Source organism: Eufriesea mexicana, unplaced genomic scaffold (genome assembly GCF_001483705.2).
Source record: "Eufriesea mexicana isolate 0111107269 unplaced genomic scaffold, ASM148370v2 scaffold474474824, whole genome shotgun sequence".
Taxonomy (NCBI): Eukaryota; Metazoa; Arthropoda; class Insecta; order Hymenoptera; family Apidae; genus Eufriesea; species Eufriesea mexicana.
In genome coordinates, this window is record NW_016907886.1 from 104,157 (window position 1) to 112,489 (window position 8,333).

An 8,333-nucleotide genomic window follows, 5' to 3' on the forward strand; every position below is an offset into this window, starting at 1 on the left:
AAAAAAAAAAAAAAAATAAAGAAATAAGGAAGGAAAAAATATTCTCCGACAGGTAGAATATCTACTCTTACCACAGTAGCTCTTTAGACAGACAGAAAAAGAAAAAAGGGGCTAAAAAGTGTCAAAAAATAAAATATTCCCTGAAAGATAGAGGGTTTGCTTCTAGAGTATCAAATAAAGAACATCCCCTATCGTACGACAGAAATTTGTTTATTTATTTAATGGATAGAGTCGATGGAATGTCGAATCAAGAAACACGTGGAATTTAAATCAATGAAACTTTCTCAGGGATGGAATAGAGTTAGGTTGCTCCCAAGACAGATAATTTCTGATTCACAGATATGAAAGTTATGTTCATCTTTGCTCTCGTAATTTTGAGATAGATATATCTTACACTTCAGATAGACCTGTTCTAAAGTATTGAATAAGAAGCATTCTCTATCGTAAAACCCTTATAAACGACAACAATTTATTTATTTAATAGACAGTGTCCATAGAATTTCAAATCAAGAAACACGTGGAATTTAAATCAATGAATCTTTCTGGGGGATGCATTAGATTTGCATTTTGTACCCATGCGAAAGAAAGCAAAATTTTTGTTCGAAACATTTCTTATCCATGGATATGAAAATTATTTTATCTTTTCTTTCGTAATTTTGAGATAGATAGATATATATGTAAAATATTACAGTCCAGATAGATTCGGAGATCCGGATAAACGAGTTTTTCCAGTATATTGATCACCACGATCATCCTCTTCTACATTTTTTCCCCCAATATTTGTCGCGTCTTGAGTGTCATTGTGTACTCGGATAGGAAGAGAAGAATAGAGAAGTCGAGAGATGGTGCTTCGAAATTAAAGCGATATAAAAAGGAAGTGCAGCGAGTCCCGGAGGAAACGTGTAAATGCATTTAATTGTTAAGTCAGTCTCGAGACGAGGGCAAGTGAAATAGAGGAGAGAAAGACGGGGAATACACGCAGACAGATAGAAGAGACGGACTGAGAAGGCTCCTCATTCGTAGCAGAGAGCTGGAGATCGCAGTGGGCATCCATTGGCCGGAACTATGGGGTGGGTTGGCAGCGCTATGGGCTACTATCGGCTCCTTGGGGATGTTTCCACCCCTATTTCTACCAACTACCCCCCTTACAGTGTACACCGAATACACTGGTATAGTTATACAGACTCGTACGTGCCGGGCTGTTGGGTATTGATCGTCGTTGGCTCCAGAATACCACGTTCTACCTACTTCTCCTTCACCTGCAGTAGCACGTCCTTATACATCCTTGCTGGTCCTTCTCTGGCCGGAGGTGCAACCCCCTTGGTCCGCGTCCGATTTCTATCTCGCTGTTAGCCGCGGAGTTCGGCCGGAACTCGGTATCGAGATTCGTTAAGGGACGCTGCTGGTACGTCCTCGTTATTACGGCCGATTCTTCGTCCAAGTAGGAATAAAGAGCGTTGGGTGGAGTGCAATCGCAATGGGGTATTAACCGAGTACTAACTGGCTCGATAGAGCTTGGCCTTTTGTCCTCGGGGTTAGGTATGTTGAATTGGTCAGGGTGATTTTTCGTCCAAGAATTTTTCCTTTTACAGTTGATAACGTACAGGCACTTTTCACGTAGTTGATGGTGACTTTCATTCAGATATTGTAGGTATAATAATTGTTACTGTATAATTTGTTAACTGTACAACTATGCTAAGTTTAGGCAGTCGTTAATGATCCATGGTGGTGTGACTTTAAATAAATAAAATAAAAAGAAATATTATAGTATAGATATACAACCCTTTGCACTCGAGAGGCGCCCTTCAGTCGCCATTTGATAAAATTTCGGAGCTCGATATTCATTAATATGTCAAATTTCAGATAATGTAACGGTGTGCGAGGTATCGAAATCAAATAATTCTACGTGTTTATTATCAGAAAAATATCGTCAGCTTTGTAACAGAAAATCTTTGAACTAATATTCTTCTTTAGCCAAAAATCGTCGAGTGCAAAGGGATAATAATAGTACTGGTATATAATAGTATTGGTATATAACAATAGTAATAATAGAAATATTATATTATTGGTATATAATAATAATAGCATGGTAATATTATTATTACTGTTTATATATTAGCCTATAATTACATCTATTCTTCTTGTTAGCATAATTCCTCTCGAGCTGTAAGATCAATTGTCATTTTTTCTACTGAATATTCGAATTATTTATTTTCCAACTGGAAGATTTCCGGAAGCTCGATCGAAACGACATCTCTGTTTGCGACCACAGAATGAATTACTGGTAATTTTCTATCGATCGAGGATTTATCGGGAAGAAATGAAGAACGGATGGTTTGAAAAAGTATGTTTGGACGCGATTGTCCGAGCGATTACCCTTTACTGTAATTAGCATCGGAACGCGGTGGACCGGTGGTACAAAGCGATTCGCGCAGTGGTTCGCGTAAACATGCGAATTGTCTGCGCATGAATAAAGAATGGCGGCGTGTCGTTTTAAACTCGCCGGAAGTTGTTTAAAGCGTGTGGGTCCGCTGATTAGCGCGAAAGGGGGTGGCAAAGGGCCGCTTAGTAAACAATTAGCCAGCAGGTAGCGCAGATATAGGCGGCCGGTCGCATGCTAATATGGCCGCGATAAAGAATGAAACTTGCCCGGGGTATAATCCGGCAGAATGAACCCGGTAAATAAATAATTAAATAATTAGCGGGCCGCGTATCCGGCGCGGAATTGTCGACGAGTCGCGGCCGTTTTCTCGGTTGCTCGCCGCTTAAGAGTCGCCGTGGCGCTGAAGAAAAGGGGTGAAAAACGAACTGGCAGGGGTTGGCCGCGAAGCTTTTGACCGCCGACGTCTCACCCGCGAACCCGTGTGCCTGGACACCGCTTTCTCGACGTCTTCGCGGCGTGAATTTCTCGCTAAGGGTTCAAAACACCGGGCTCCTCGGTCGCCGTGACTCTCAACCCTCGACTTTTCACCGGCTGACCGTCTTCTTCGCCAATTTTCCTTCCTGTCTTTCCATGTTTTGGGTGGTTGCTTCCGTGCTTCGCCGCGGAGACGCTGGAACGGTGATGTTGGTCGAGCTATGGATAGGTTTTTGATCGGTTTCCTGCTTGAGAAAGTGGTAATTGCGTTTGCAATCGAGATTTCGTGCTTGCGTGAATACTGATTTCGATGGTTCTTGAGTGGAGACGTCCGGACGCGGTGTTTATGTTAATTATGTTAATAAATCGTGGAGACTTTTTATTTGTTCATTTTGGATATTGAATTGCTGATTTTGTGCTCGCCAAGGGGTCATTTTGGGTTATCATGGTTCGTTGGTATAGTTCGATTTTGTGACACGTCTTATTGATTTTGTTCCATGAAGTTCCTTTTTGATTTAAATTGTAGTAATTGAATAGTGACCATGGGTTTGTTTAGTATTCCTCTAGAATGTAATGGGAAAAGTAGAATTTTCCACGATATTGTAGTTTCTGTTTTAATTGCTCAAAGATAGGCTGCCAAAATGTCTTCCAGAATCTTGATTTCTTTTGCCATTTTAGGTACTTTAGGTACTTTAGGTAATTTTGCGAAGTTCCAAGATTACTATATTTTTTATCCCCAAGTTTATTGATCAAGATATTGTTCCTTTTATTCAATTATGTTCGCTTTTGAATGTCCAGGATCGTAGTCATCTGTTTCTTCAATTCTAACCTAAATTCTAAATTCTAACCTTTCCAAAGTTATCAAATGAGATTTCAACCAGGATATTTTTCTTTCATACTCGTCAAAAATTATTCTTCGTATCCAATTATTTTTATTCACTTTTTAATATCCAAGAATGTAAAATCTTTTGTTTCTTTTCACCCCTTTTAGGATTACCAAGTGTAATCTCAACCCTGATATTTTTTTTCCATTCACTTTTCAACGTCCAAGATCACAGAGCCCTTTGTTCTTCGTTTTCTACCCCTTCCAAGATTACCAAGTCGAACCTCAATCCTGATATTTTCTTTATTCAACATTTTCATTCATCTTTCAACGTTTTAGAGCGTAGAGTTATTCATTTTGTTTTCTTACCCCTTGTACGATTACCAAATGGAATTTCAAGCCTGATGTTTCTTTTATTCCAAATTTTCATTCATCTTCGAATATTATAGAGTATGATTATTTATTTTGCTTTCCTACCCCTTGCAAGATTACCAGACAGAATTTTAATTCGATATTTTTGTTATTTTTCTTCAACCTCGTTTGACTTTTAACGATTGACTTTTCCACCCCTTGCGTTTCTTTCACGCCAACTGCGACGCAGAGGTTGTTTAAATGAGCAATTAGTCTCGATGATAGTTGGCGAAAGTCTGGAAGGAAGCCGATGATAAAAATGTAGGAAGAATTTTGAGAACCACCTGCAGTTAGCGGACGAAGTGGCAGAGTGTCGGAGCAGCACGAGGAGAGCATTATAAACTCTTCTTGGCCGTGTTTCTGCCGTTTCTACTTTACCGCTTTCCACCCTGCCGTGCGAGAAACTAAAATGAAAAAGAAGTGGCTCTGTGTGTGGGTGATATACACGTGCCAGCGGCGTTTTATCGCGCGGTTTATGTTGCACACTCGCCACCCCCTAAAGCCCGACATTTGCCTGCAGCGGCAGGAGTAAGAATGCTAATTGGAAAGCCGGGGCCATTTCTTTCTTTCGTCTTGCCGAGGGAAAGATATTTCCTTCTGTCGCCCTTTTTACACCGGAAATTTATAGCGCGCGTCTTTTCAAATCCTGCCAGAGATGAATTTCGATGCTCCCCGACCGTAACTCCAACTGTGTTTAGAATTTTAATTGGCGTCTAAACTTTCCACTCTGCATAATGCCACATTTTTCTCGCTACTTTTTCGAGCTTATTAAATATTTACCTTTCCTCTTTCTCTATTTTCTTTCTCCTCGGTTCCTTTTTTTCGGAATTTTTAGCTAATTTTCGGTATTCTTGGTTTGGTCTTCTGGCCTGGCTGAATAATTTTGGGGTCTTTAATTTCGGGTCAAAGTCGGGTCTTTTGGAGTTTTCATCGATGTTTGTCACGTATTATGATTAAATTGTTCGTTTGGAAATAAATTTTATTTTTAATCGGGGTTGTAACTTTTGCGTGGAATTTTCTTCTCCTTTTTCTTTGGCAATTTTGATGAATTTCTTTGATGAATTATAGCGTGATTTTTCGGACATTCGGAATATATCGTTCTCTTCGTGCAGAGAACGTATAATTTATTCAATTTTTGTTCATTGAATCGTACATTTTGCGTTTGATTAATTTCCAGTATGAGCGTGCTTTTTCAAGACGTTGAATCTTGACGTCGAAATGCATCTGTGTTCGGAATAAAAATTTCGAGTACGGTGTCCAAATTCGATGTTTAAGAGAGTATCGATCGAAAGTTCGTGTTTCGATTGAAAATACCGAAAGGCGAGTTTTCATTCGGGCTGCGAATCAATTCCAAATTGTAGAATGTTTGTTCGAGCGTGATTTGGCAAAATTCTTTTCGGTGGAGAAAAGAGAAATTCGTGGAAATTTGTCGGGGAAAGACCGCGATGTGGGTAATTTCGAGACGGTTCTGTTCCACGAAAGAAACTTTGGTCAGGGATTGTACCTGGGGCCAGTTTATGAAACGGAAAAAGTTCTGACCGTCGAAAGAACTTTGAACTTTGGACGACCCTGGATATAGGGGACGGGAGAAAGGAGGAGTATGCGATGCACATGGGAGCTTAAAGGGTTTATTATAGGTGGTGTCGGAAGTTAAGGTTGCAGCACAGGGGCGTGGCAATGCTGTAAGTAGCACAACCACAATTTATGCAATGGCGTTGCGTCAAATAGAGTTCTTTCCTTTTGGGTAAATATTTCGAATTTTTCGAAACTTGTTGCTTCCGCCATTTCAGTTCGAAAGAAAAATTCTGGGTCTTCCAATTTTTCCATTTTTCTAGCAGCGATGGTATTTCAGGATTTTTGGTAATTTGATATTGCTCGATTTTGTGTCACGTTCGGGGTTTGCGTATATTTTCTCTTCGGTTTCCCGTGCTTTTGCTATTTTTGTTTATTTTTGTATTTTTTCGAAGCATTCGCAGACTTGTTTTCTCTCAATTTTTATCCCTTTTTGCAGGAAGGTGTAATTTCGCGCAAAGTGTAATTTCAAACTCTGTTTTAGAATTTAGAGACGTTTAGATGGTTTTTCTTTTCGTTGGTAAATTAGTATCGTTTTTTGATGAAAATTTTCGTGGTCTTGGAAGAAAGTATTTCTTTATGGGATTTTCCATTTAATTTAATAGCTTTTTGATGTTCTTTTATTCGTCGTGGAAGTTCTATGAATAAGGGAGTCGTAAATTTGAAGGTTTTGTTGTTTCTCAAGGAGATTTATTTTAGTATCATTTTCTAACCAAAATTTTCATATTCTTTGCAAAGAATGTATTTTTTTACGAGATATTTTCTTTAATTCGGTACCCTTTTTGCTGTTCTTTCATTTTCTGTAGGATTTCAGTGAATGCAGGAGTTATAATTTCGAAGATTTTATTCTGCTCTCAAAAGGCTTTTCCAGTATCATTTTCCAACTAAAATTTCCTTTGGTTGCTTTATGAGATATTTTCTTAAATGTAGTATCCTTTTTTGATGTTTCTTCATTCGCTTTAGAATTTCACTGAACACAGGAGTCATAGTTGGCAAGCTTTTATTCTTCTCTCAAAAGGCTTTTCCACTGTCATTTTCCAACCAAAATTTCCTTTTTAGTTCCTGTATGCGATATTTCCTTAAGTTTTATACCATTTTTTGCACCTTTTCCATTCGCATTAGAATTTCACTGAATATAAAAGTCATACTTTTGGAAGTTTTTACTGTTCTCCAGAAAGGCTTTTCTAGTACTATTTTCCAACCAAATTTCCATATTCTTACCAAAAGAAGTACTCCCTTATTGCGATATATTTTCAATTTCAATATGTTTTTCCTCTATTTACTTTGCAATTTTATTACATGGAAAATTCTTAATTTAATTAGTAGCTTTTATGCCAGCATTCTGCAATCAATCACAATTATTCGAATTTAAATGATTTTTAAACGGTTTTGCAATTTTTGTGTACTTTCAAAGCAAGTATTACTTTATTACGATATTTTCTGCAGTTCGAAACCTCTTTTTCCATTTTTCTATTTTACTATTTCGTTAAATGCAAGAGTCATAATTTTGTTCACATAAGTTTTCATTCTTCCATTTCCTAGTCAATAGTACTTATGCCAATTTTCCATGTACTCTTTTACAGATAATTTCGCGAAAAATGAGATTTGCATTCTCTCCAAATAAGATACATTTTCCCCAAGCCTGATATCCTTTTTGTATTAACGTTCCTCCATTTCCAGTTGCACCCTTTAATTTCCACGCGATATTTTTCCAAGAAGGAATCGAACTTTGCTGTCTTATTTCGTGTTAGGGTAGGACGTGTCTGGCCAGGTCGTCCGGGGATAATTTTCGTGAGGGGTCGTGCCGCAGAAAACGCTTGAAGTGGCTCCCACTTTTGCGCGGGTTTATGCTTTCCGGTTCCTCCGTCGCTATTATCCGGCCTCCTCTGTTCTCCGCTCGCGTTCTGCCTGAAACAATAAAACACGTTCATGAATGAAACCCTTCTCTGCACCCTCCCGCGCCCCTTCTGACACCCGGCTACAGTTCTACACCCTCGGCCTTCAGGAGTAGACTGCCACCCTCTTTTAACGCGCTTTATCATGCTCCTTCCATTCATTCGTAGCTCCAGGTAATAAACTTGGGGCCACGATGGGAAGAACGGCGGAAGATCTTCGCTCGGTCACTTTGCCACGCGTGTACGACCACCAGGAAGCGTTGCATCGTCGTTTATTTTTAATTACGGGAGGGTTCAGGCCGCTATAATTATCATGGGAAACGTTATGTTTCGAAGGTCAACCGTGACTCTCAAGGGCGAGCTCCCAGTGATTCACATGGAGACATTAGAAATGGACAATCGAGGTTTGGCTTCAGATTTCTTTCTTCGTTTATTTATTTATGTTAAGCAATATGTCCAATTTGGTTATATAAAATAGCAGAAAATAGAAAGAGTGCATCGAATAATATATTACATTATATTATCAAGCATATAAAATAATAGATATAAAATAAGTTGGTGTCTCGAGATGCATAAGTATCTTTTATCACGTCGAGATCTTCTAAATGTCAATTCCTTAATAAATCTCTTTTCAAATTTCGCGAAGAAGTCGGTAGGATTAGGAATATTCTATTAACGAACCCAGCAAAGACGAAGATTAAAGATTACACCATTTCCTAAAAATCTAGGGTTAGGTCTATCCTAGGTTCTAAAATTGATATTAAAAAGGTGGTTC